We start from the raw sequence: 11,213 nt of genomic DNA, 5'->3' as shown, positions 1-11,213 counted from the left end.
AAACACAGATATCAGTGATCGATCACTCTGCTTTCTATCAATAGACTCGACCCAATCAATAAGGTTAAACACACTAATGTGCTGCTAGAGCCTGGGCAAACAAGAGTGAGAGAGTGAGAGAGTGTGTGAGTGTGTTTGTGAGTGTGTGAGTGGAGATGGGTGGAGGAAAAGATGGACGGGGGGGGTATTGGTCTAATTTAACAGAGTCAGTTTCATCACCCGAGGCATCGAGGAGGAGGAAGTCGAGAAGAGACAGAAGGGAAGGGAAGCGACATGAAGAGTCTAAAGTGACACACACACACACACACACACACACATACATACAGAGGGTGACACACACACACACACACACACACATACATACAGAGGGTGACACACACACACACACACATACTGAGACATTGGGTGTCAGCTTTCATCAGTAGCCTGTATGACTGTGAGTTATGACCACAGCTATGCGATCATTTACACTTACTGCTGCAGATAGCCAGTGGCTATCGTTCTGTGTGTGTGTGTGTGTGTGTGTGTGTGTGTGTGTGTGTGTGTGTGTGTGTCTGTCACTGTCTCGCTTGTGTCGCTCACTGAAGATGAACAGAAACTTTTCCTTTACATTGCAGATGTAAAGAAATAAAGACCCATTGAGAACAGTCAGATCATATGAAAGTTTGTCTGGTTTCATTTCATCTTTATTTAATATGTATAAAAGAACAAGGTGCTTTATTTTCCAGCTTTAAAAAAAAAGAACAAAACAGAAACATGTTGCAGCTTCTTCTGGCTCTGAACAGATTAATATAGATTAATACAACTGTAGATTAACACACAGCCCTCAGTCTGTTTGGGGTTCACTATCTTGCCCCAGGACAGTTTGGCAAGTGGCCTAGACGAGCCGGGGATCAACCCGCCGACGACCCGGTGTCAGCTGGATAAAACCCACACAGACATGAGAGGAACAAGCAGTTCTGAGGCCCGACGGTGAAAATAAAACATAAAGAGCCAAGAACAGCAGGTAGAGTCAAGTGTCCTGGTGCCCGTCCAACTGAAACCATTCAGGTTCAGATCAATTCACTTTAATTCAGTTTGATTCACCTGGAACTGGTTCATACTGCAGCCTGTGTGTGTGTGTGTGTGTGTGTGTGTGTGTGTGTGTGTGTGTGTGTGTGTGTGTGTGTGTGTGTGAAGTCACAGCATCAGCATCTTCTCCAGCTCTTGTGTTCCTCCCGGTTGGACGTTCCACCATCACGATCACCTACAGGGAGACAGAGGAGCAGGGTTGGTGTCGGTGAACAGGAGACACACACACACTCAGGTTGTTCATGTATTAACTCTCTCCTCTCCCCGGTATCACGCTGCTGTAACACGGGAACCACACGTCTCCAGGACGACTGCTTTTCAGGAATAATGGAGAAAAAATGAGGCTTTTTATTTGAATATTGCGGCAAAACAAACAAATGTCAGTAAAAACTGGAAATGTGGTTGTATTTGGTTTAAAGGAAACTAATGTGTGTCTAATTCAGCCAATGAATGAGAAGGTGGAGATGAAGCAGAGGGACGAGGCATCTCAGTCAAAGCAATGGTCTCACACACACACACACACACACACACACACACACACACACACACACACACACACACACACACACACACACACACACACACACACACACACACACACACACAAATTCAATCATGTCTCTGCCGCTGCCTGAGGGAAACACACTGTGGAAACCTCACTATAGTGGAAAATCACCTTTTCCATGTTATTTTACACAGCAGCCACATAGTTCACACACACACACACACACACACACACACACACACACACACACACACACACACACACACACACACACACACACACACATGAGGAGCCAAAAGATCTGATTCTTCAGCTCTTTACGGTGCAGATCTCACGCCGTCATGCCAGAGGAGTCTCGGTGAGGAATGTTTTTTTTTTTCTTTTCTTTATACGACCGTGAAAAAAATTACACGTGAGCCTCAAAGAGCTAATGTGACCCTGACAATAGAGGGATGGGTTTGTGTCGTCATGTTTCCTGACTGCCAACAGAGGCCTGTACAAAAAAATACACACTTCTAAATTACTGTTTGGCAGCTACATCGATGTTTTAATGAGCGTTACCTCAGGTTTAATATAATATGCACTAGTACAGTCAGATCATTTATTGTCATTTAGACACGATTGCTGATCTTTCCATGAAGCTTTGCACCACTGAAGCTACAGCGATCTTTGAATGTGCAGATGAACTTTATGAATCTGTGCTACCACTCGTGCTCACTAGGTTATTAAAACACACAAAGAGTAGAGATCACACATATTATGACTATTATACAGAAAGATACACGAGAAAGTGATGAAACTGATGACGTGTATCCACAGTCTCCCACTATCCAGAGATGAAGCCGAAACATGTTGTAGACAAACGCCGCCATCTTGCTCTGTCATTTTCATATATGTAATCTTTACAGTCCCGAGCTTGTTCACTATGAGGGAACATATCAAGAGGAGCAGCCTGAATCAAGAGGAGCAGCCTGAATCAAGAGGAGCAGCCTGAATCAAGAGGAGCAGCCTGAAACAAGAGGAGCAGCCTGAAACAAGAGGAGCAGCCTGAATCAAGAGGAGCAGCCTGAATCAAGAGGAGCAGCCTGAAACAAGAGGAGCAGCCTGAGGTGAAGCAGCAGCGACTGGAGATCTGTGGAGTTACGACCTCTTCTCAGGCCTGTGGAGTAATTCAACGTGTTGAGCATCGCGTCAAATCGCGGCGGCTTAAGCGGCCTCTCTCTCTCTCTCTCTCTCTCTCTCTCTCTCTCTCTCTCTCTCTCTCTCTCTCTCTCTCTCTGGAGTGTGTTTAGGAAATTAAAGGCCGGGGATTTTTTTCATAATTGTCCATTTTATCATTTTATTACAGCTAGCTTTCCTCTGATGGGCTCCCTTTATGATTTATCAAATACAATTAGTGCGTGACTTATTTCAGGAGCCTCTCCGTGGCTGAGGACCATTAATGTTGTGTGTGTGTGTGTGTGTGTGTGTGTGTGTGTGAGTGTGTGTGTGTGTGTGTGTGTGTGTGTGTGTGTGTGTGTCAGCTCTAGTGTATTTAAATAGCATTGAGTAATTGGAAAAACAGGAAAAGCTAAATTGTCTCTGTAGATTTAAACTCCCCCCCCTGTCATTTTTATTCCTCCGTTGCCTCTTGGTGAATATTCCACAAAATTCAGATTTAAAGCTTATTTATATGATGAAGTGGTTTGTGTTGGTTTAGATTCCTGTGCGGGTCAGACGTTTGTCCAGGAAAGCGAGGGAGGATCGATAGAGACGGAGAGAAGGAAAGAAACAGACAGAAGATCCATACCTTTCCCCCTGTGGTCAGGAAGTGTAGGTGGCGTGGGCCTGGTTCCTGCAGCTAATTGAACAGTGGAGATTACTGCTCCTCTGTGAAAAGAAGACCGTGCTCATTAGTCGTTGTGGTATAATATTCATTCTGAGAAATGTGTAGATGTGTATTAATCTATGCAAAGAGCCGCTGGGATGATGTCGAAGCTCTCGACGTAAACTGAGGCAGCGAGAACTCCGACAATCCTCATCTGAGGGATTAGGACCCGGGGCCACAAGTGTCTCAACTCTCCTGCTTCATGATGACGATCAGAACTGATTCCATAGTTTTATAGGTAGTGAATAAGTTTATTCATATACGAATGCAACAATGCATGTTCTGATTTGATTGATATTTCTGTATTTAATATGAGGGGGTTACTTTGGGGTGACGCGGTCGTGAAGTCGACCCGTTCACCTGCGAGTTTCCTGACGCTGCAGCAGAACCCACGTCTCTATCAGGACAAAAACAAAACTCCTCTCTGCTTCTGTCACTTTTCTAACCCCGGCGAACTCTCCCCCCCCCCCCCTCCTCCCTCCCCACCTCCCTCCCCCCTTCGGTTGCCCGTCCTGCTCAGTGGGACCCTCTCTCTCTCTCTCTCTCCCCGTCTCTCACTGTCTCTCTACCTCTCTCGCCCCCTCCCTCAGGGCAGAAGTAAACCACGCCTTGAGGCCCTGCTCCCATTGTGTGTCCTCTGCTACTTCTGTTTGGGGCCTTTGTGTGCCGCTAATCAGCCGTGGGGCCATGCTCGGCCCCGAGTGTGTGTCTGTGTGTGCGTGAGTGTGTGTGTGTCTGTGTCCCTTGCCCTCATTACGTAGCCACACTGGGAGGCCAGCATGGGAAGTTTCTGCTGCACTATACACCCCCCCCATCCGCCCTTCTCTCTTTCCCTCCCTCGAGCTGTCCATCACTCCCTTCCTCCCCGCTCTCATCTCGCCATCCCAAGAATTTAAAGTTACACAGATTTAAATAAGACTTAAGTCTAAATCCAAGAGTGGCGCAGCATCAGAGAGCATCTGCCTCTAAAGTCAGGTTTTTACAGTCGGAAATATTTGAACTGATCGGTTTTATTTTTGTCTTGAACCGTTGGGATATTCTCACATGAATTGAAGTGCAGGACATTAAGTGAGAGCTCCATCATGTTTTTGAAATAAAGTTATTTCTCATTGCCAATGAGTACTTAGTAGATTCTTAGATAGTTGTTGTTGTTATCGTCCACTGTCTGCTTCAAACTGGATAAATGACCTCTCTTCCCTAGAATGTCTCTCATGTGGAGCACAAAGCTCTGACCAGACCCAACAGTTTATAAAACCAGATTTAAATTCACTAGATCCAGATTTTTTCTTCTGCACCAAATTGTTCACACTTCCACCAAGTTTTGTGGAAATCTGTTCGGTACTTTTTGCACAATCTTGGTAACAAACAAACAAACGACACTGTGAGGACACACTACCTCTGCTTCCCGTGTTTCTTCATCTCATCGTGTCGTCATCATCATTAAGTTAAGCTTTTGTTTCAACTATTTTTATTGTATGTTTGATGTTATTTATCATGTTTTCATATTCAACCATCTGTGTTTATTGTGCATTTAACATGTCAGCGAGACAAACTCCCTCTCGGCCTCTTTACAGTTTCCCATCGATTGACAGAAAGTTGAGAGAAACAACATCACTGTTCCTGATTTGTTTAAAAGTTAAAAAGTTCAACAGTAGAGACACAAGACGACCTGAGACATCATCTCTGTGATGATCTCGTCAGTTTCACCGTTTCTTACATACGTGAATAAAGTGGAGTAACTGTCTGTTGCTCCTCTGTCACCCGCTGGGTTCCTCCTTACCCCCCCCCCCCCCATTCCCCCCCACTTCACCTCCTTCTCATCTGTCCATCCTTACCCCCAATTCTCCCCTCCTTTTCACATCCATGATGTATCACCTGTCCGTGTGAGAATGTGTGTGTGTGTGTGTGATGGTGCCTGATGGGTTTTAGCCACTGGAGCTCTTTGACTTGAGGACAAGCGTTGTCTGTTCATCGCTTATCTAAACACACACACACACACACACACACAAGCACACGCGCACAAGCACACGCACACATACACACACACACACACACACTCTCTCTCTCTCAGTCAACAGCTACACGGCTATCTCATATTTCAGTGTGGGACTCACATCTCTCTCTCTCTCTCTCTCTCTGGTTGGTGTTTTTCATTTCAAGGATCAAACACAGACGTCAACACTGTTCTCATTTGTGTATCACTTCATTAAAATTGCGTTTCGAAACATTGAGATTGACATGAGTTTCAGAGAAAGTCCAAACACTCGGATCCGGCCTTTCTCTGAACTGTTCCTGTCACATATGAACGACGCAGCAGCAGATTCTCTGGGTCGGACGCGTTCACAACAACAAGAACATCTCCGGAGCGTTCAGGTGGGAACAGCAGACGGGACATGTTTGTTTTGTTTACAACACATTGACACCAGCATCGGTTCTTATCTCAAAAGACCTGTGTTTTAATTTGTATTCTTCATTAAACACTCTCCTGCTGTATTCTCACATGGGCTGAATCGAACATCATCCAGAGTTTTAAATTGTAGAAATTGTACGCATGCAGCAACTGACTCAGACATTGGTGTTCAGAGGCTCTGGATCATTTCCGGAGAATATCCTGAGTTCAGAGCAGGTCTGGAAGCAGCTCTAATCAGACTTTAGAACAACCTCACATAAGCTTTCTCGAGAGTTTAATCACAATCAAACACTGTAGAAACCATTGGGGCTGAATTTAAACTTCTCCACACAAAAACAAGTTAAAGCCAAATGCTCGACAAACACAAAATGCCTGAGTGAACACATGCACCGGAAACTCATCGTGGAGCCAAAAGAAAGTGAGAAACCTAGAATAATAACTACCTGACAACCCGTCAATCTCTACTATGATGTCCACCGGCGAAAGCTAAAGCCACAACGACCTCAAAATATCAATTAACTCTCTGGAGTTTGGTGCAGGGGGAAATATGAGAACACTCTGTGTCCCGCTGTGTGCGTGATGATAATTAGTGGTGACTCAAGGCTTCCCTGACCATAATCCCCTGAACAATCTACACTTATACAGGTGTTCACTAAATCCAATTACCAACAGAAAGGAAGGAAGCAGCGTGATAAATTATTATTATAAGTATCAGTTAAGTTCAACCTGTTCTTTTCTCAGTTTGTAAATAACACAAGTGTGTGTGTTTCACTGTGTCGGTAGAAAGTGGAGATTAAACGAGTGCACATAAAAACTGTGCTAGAGAAAATATTAGCAGGATATCTACACTTTGAATTTAACTCTACTAAAGTGTCATTATTGCATAAGAATAAATGATAAAATGGACTTTCTGCTCTTATATGACAGCTTCTCTGTGTTTTCAACGAGCACAACACTTAAAAGCAACAGAGCACGTTTCAGAAGCTGCCTGTTTGTGTTGGGAGAGCTTGTGCTCTTATGCTAATTGAGCTTCGGTTGGGTGCATGGCTAATTACCCCTGTAAGACTGTCTCCGCTATGTCTTTTGTGTTGCTGTGTGTATCGCTTTCAATATGTAAGTCCAGATATTGTGTACAGTAGATCCAGTGTGTGTCACTGTGGTATTGTGCAGACCTCATCCTCTGATCCCCTGTACGGTTGGCAGACCACAGAGCTCTGAGGGGGCTTCCGCAGCTTATTCAAATCAGCCCACTGTTTCCCAGTGAGCTGTTAGTTTAGTTTACAATGGATTCTAATGCAGTTTCAAACTAGACAAGAGTAGAATCTCCAACTGTAATGAATCCAAAACTTAAACTTTGCTGATAGGTGACTTTCTGGTTCTGGTGAACTAGACTCAACCAGCCAGACTCGCTCGTCGTTATCCACGACTCCCAGAAGATGAGTCTAAAGCCGTTTTCAGACAGGAACTCTGGAAAATTGGGTCTTAAATCTTCCTGGTTTGCCTTTCACATGTGAAGAAAGCAGCAGGAGATTGTCCGGGTCGGACAGTTTTTGTTCAGAGCACATCAACACTCTTCAATCTGTTTCTTTTCCTCCAATTTCTAACGTGTAGGACATATTTTCGTCCTGAGATATTAGTATTAATTTTGTTTTGTTATTTTAATTTCTCTTCTCACTTGGACATTTTACTCTGAGTAGGAAAAGTTCCCGGAAAATGTCTGATTCGACCGACTCGGACATTTGTGTTCTCAGCCCCTCTGGGAAATTTTTATCTTGTAAGACTAGTTTGCAGCTTTACTTTTGTGGCTAATCTTATTTTAGACTTAAACCCAGTTAGCAGGTTAAATCTTGTGGCTGATCAGTGTAAACAAATGAGAGCAATCATGCTCCCCAGAGGCTAAACTCTTCCCAGTTTAACCTCTCTTTTGTGCCACCACCCAACCAAAGTGTGTTGCATCAACAAACGATCTCAAATTCTAATCAACACGTTGTCTTAAAATTTTCTTAACATTTAAATGCTTTGCAGGAGCTGGAGAACACACAAACCAAAAGGAAAACATGTCTGCCACTACTTTCTGGTTCAGATGAAAACTTAGACAACAGGGAAACAAGAAAGTAGTGAGCAGATATTATTTTTAAACTTCTAACAATCCTGTGCTTTGAGCCGCGTTGTTTGACGTTTCATCAGACGTCACATTTCATGTTTCCTTCTCTGTATTCTGACTTTCAGAAGGATTCCACGACATTTAGCTTGTGACCTGCAGCCAGTTTTATGACAGGCTCCGAAATTCAGTTTACAATTTTCATGCGTCCGTCAAGTTGTTCAAATTTGTACTTTTATAACTAAAGAAATTGCAAGACTTGTTGCTGCAATGTGACATCATGGCAGCGACTGTAAAACATCCTTTAATAACGAATCCACATTGATTTCAGTGTTTTATACTCGTTGGCATTGAGGCGACATAAGAAAACGATTCCTGCTTCCTGTGTTTTTAGCATTTCAAAGTATATTTGTGGTATTTTGTTTGTGAAAAGGATTCTGGCATCGCATGTGACCATGTCGGTGGAAAACCTCCAGCGTATTACACACCGTTCAAAAGTTAAGAGGCTTTCGGAGGAGATGGAGGAGAAGAAGGAAGGTGAAGGAGACTGAAGTGAGTAGAAAGAGGGAAGAAGAAGAAGAAGAAGAAGAAGACTCCTCAGAACTCTTGCTTCATTCCCTCCAAACTTGTAATGGAGGTTTGATTAGCAAGCATGTAATGTACTTTGCCCCCACGGCTGGAGACAGAGAGGGAGGAAGAGGAGGAGGGTGAAAAGAGGCGAGGGATGGAGGGAGAGGTATAGCAGGAAGGAGGAGGAGTGCATATAGGCTGCCCTCTCAGCAGGTCTCCTCATCTCCCCCTCCACCTCCTCCACTTTATTCCTCCCATACTTCAGAACAGGACACGAGCCCCCTGTAAAAGCCTAACATCACCTCCTCTGCCTACACAGACACGCACTAAAGCCTAACGCCATCTCCTCAGCACCACCTCCCCCCCATAGCTGCACCCTGCTGTGCACGCGGTGGGTGTGGACGGGGTAGGACGGGGTTGGAGGTCAAAAGCAGGAAGAGCCTGAGTTTTTTTTGTTTTGTTGTTTTGCCCGCCCCCGTTAACAAGCTGAATGTCTGCGTGCAGGAAGTTGTTTGTGCGCAGACACAATGCAAGTTTATTTGAATCCAGCGGAGAAGAGTCGGCTGTGTTATCTCTCCGCTGGCTTTAGGGTTAAAGGCTAAAGACGAAAATGTTGAGGTGGCATCCATTAGTGTTGCTTTTACAAACAGAGGGGAGAAGACTATAGAAAGGAAAAGGGCCTCAGTCATGGAAATGAAACCTTATTTCATTATACACAGAGAGAATTCAATTTAAATGTTTATCACATTGTTCACACCATACAAATTGTACGACACTAAAAATCTAGTTCATTTTAATCCCAGTGGCTAGATTTTTTTAGATTATTTAGAAGAAAACCTATTTTAAGACTTTAAATTAAGGAGTTTTAGAAAGTTTTCTCACATAAGTGGACAAAAGAACCAATATACAACCATTTAAATTCCACAGATAACCCACTGGGTTTATTAAATGTCAGATAAGTCCCCTCGCTCTTAATAAAAAATTGAATTAAAACATATTTTCAAAGATTATTTGGCGTATGAAGAATACAATTAAACACTGGGATCCTCTGTGCCTCCCACCATGCCAGATCAGCGTTTCTCCTCCAGCCCTCCGCCTCGCTGTGCTGTCGGCTCAGGGTGCAAGCAGAACAACGTTAATGTGTGGAGACACCTGACAAGCCCGCTGGCCTTTAGGGCACAGCCTAATCACTCTGGACCCAAACCCATCGGGAATTAAACCTGCAAAACCAAACAGTCACTGTGGGAGATGGCTGGCATCTGCTGGAGCCTCTCGAGTGGCTGCTGAGGCCAGAAAAAAGAAAGAAAACGTAACGGACGGCACGGCAGTAAAATGTGTTTTTAGAAGAAGATCAAACTTTAAAACCAGGATAGATTTATAAACAAAACACTGTCAGTGAGCCAGGACACTTTATTATACACAGACCTTAGTCTATATATATATGTTTTTTAGACTTGTTTAATTTATGTTGCTCCACACAAAATGTCATTATACTTGTGCTGTAACAATAAAGATCTCTTGAATCTTGAAGCTAATTTAAATGCAAACTGTCTGTGATGCAGTTGTGAGAATAGTTAAAAAGCCCCGGGAGGAGATTCTGTTTCCACTGAAGCCGTTTCTTTAGGTCACACTATGGAGGACGAGAACTGTGAAGGAGCAAATCTGACAGCATCAGGGTCTCCGGGTTGAAACCTGCAAACACGCATGGACACATTCAAACGTCATTGTGTTAAAAAAAATGTCCAGAAAATTCTAATTCTGCACGAGCAGGCGGCGTCTGATAAGCGCTGGCGTCTGACAGCATAAAGGAGGTTTTGACAGCGACAGGCCAAGAGTCAGTCTGCACATGTCACCGTTAAGTGTTTGAACCGAACATTAAAGAGCTTCTCCGCCATTCAGAGTACAGTAGTGCGTTAACTTTAAAATTAATAGGGATTTTCCAGTGTTTAAAGTACAGTAGCTTGTTAACCGCGGTATCTGTTAAGCCACGCCGGGCCCCTCTCCGCTCTCCCTCTCTCTCCAGATGCCCTCATTAATTTTAGATTGGCTCTAAATGAGTCTCCTTCATCGGGGCCGAGGTTTTCTAAATTAGATTCATTTATATTTAAATTGTGAAACAGGCGTGGTTAATGAGAGAATCGTTATTTTTGGGGTTATTTCAGATGGGCTGATAGAGCTGGGCAGCTCGGTGCTGTGTGAACGGGAGCCACCAGAGGAGGCACACACACGGTGTGAGGTGCACAGAGTTTGGGCTTTCTCGTTTCTCCTTTTAAAACCGACGGAGGGGATTTCAAAATAAAGTCAGCAAACAGATAATTGTCAGTAAGACCCCCTGAAGAAACATTTTGAAGGGATTCAATTAAAAACCCTTTTCTGTGTGGGACAAAACAAATACAATTTAGAGTCTAAGTTTCAATGTGTCCAGTTTAATGTTTTGAAAGGTTGCTTTTTGACGGATGAAATTCAAAACTGGTCACATTTCGATGATTTCTGCATCATTTCTTTGAAAACACGTGACCTGTCATACACACACACATCATGTCCTTGTTTGTCTCCTGCGTTAACGCCTAATTTAACACTCTTAAAACTAATGTGTCGCTTTCAACACATCTGTGTAGCTTTCGGCACCACATGTGCCAACAACCAGTTACGAGACACACGTGTTGACATAACAGGTGCCTCCGTCGAC

General features: G+C 43.8%; 1 long non-coding RNA gene across 1 annotated transcript in view; it reads right to left on the bottom strand.

Annotated features, from left to right (window-relative positions):
• Positions 1-664: 664 nt before the first annotated feature.
• The window catches only part of LOC124854822, a 73,332-nt gene continuing 62,783 nt past the window's right edge, over positions 665-11,213 (bottom strand). The window contains exons 4-5 of the long non-coding RNA XR_007034836.1: positions 3,366-3,445; positions 665-1,246 (exon numbers count right to left, since the gene is read on the bottom strand). This is a non-coding gene — a long non-coding RNA (uncharacterized LOC124854822). The remainder of the gene's footprint in view (positions 1,247-3,365; positions 3,446-11,213) is intronic.

This window comes from Hippoglossus stenolepis, chromosome 14 (assembly GCF_022539355.2).
Source record: "Hippoglossus stenolepis isolate QCI-W04-F060 chromosome 14, HSTE1.2, whole genome shotgun sequence".
Classification (NCBI taxonomy): Eukaryota; Metazoa; Chordata; class Actinopteri; order Pleuronectiformes; family Pleuronectidae; genus Hippoglossus; species Hippoglossus stenolepis.
Note: the sequence above shows the minus strand (reverse complement) of the source record. Positions and strands in the feature narration are given on the sequence as shown.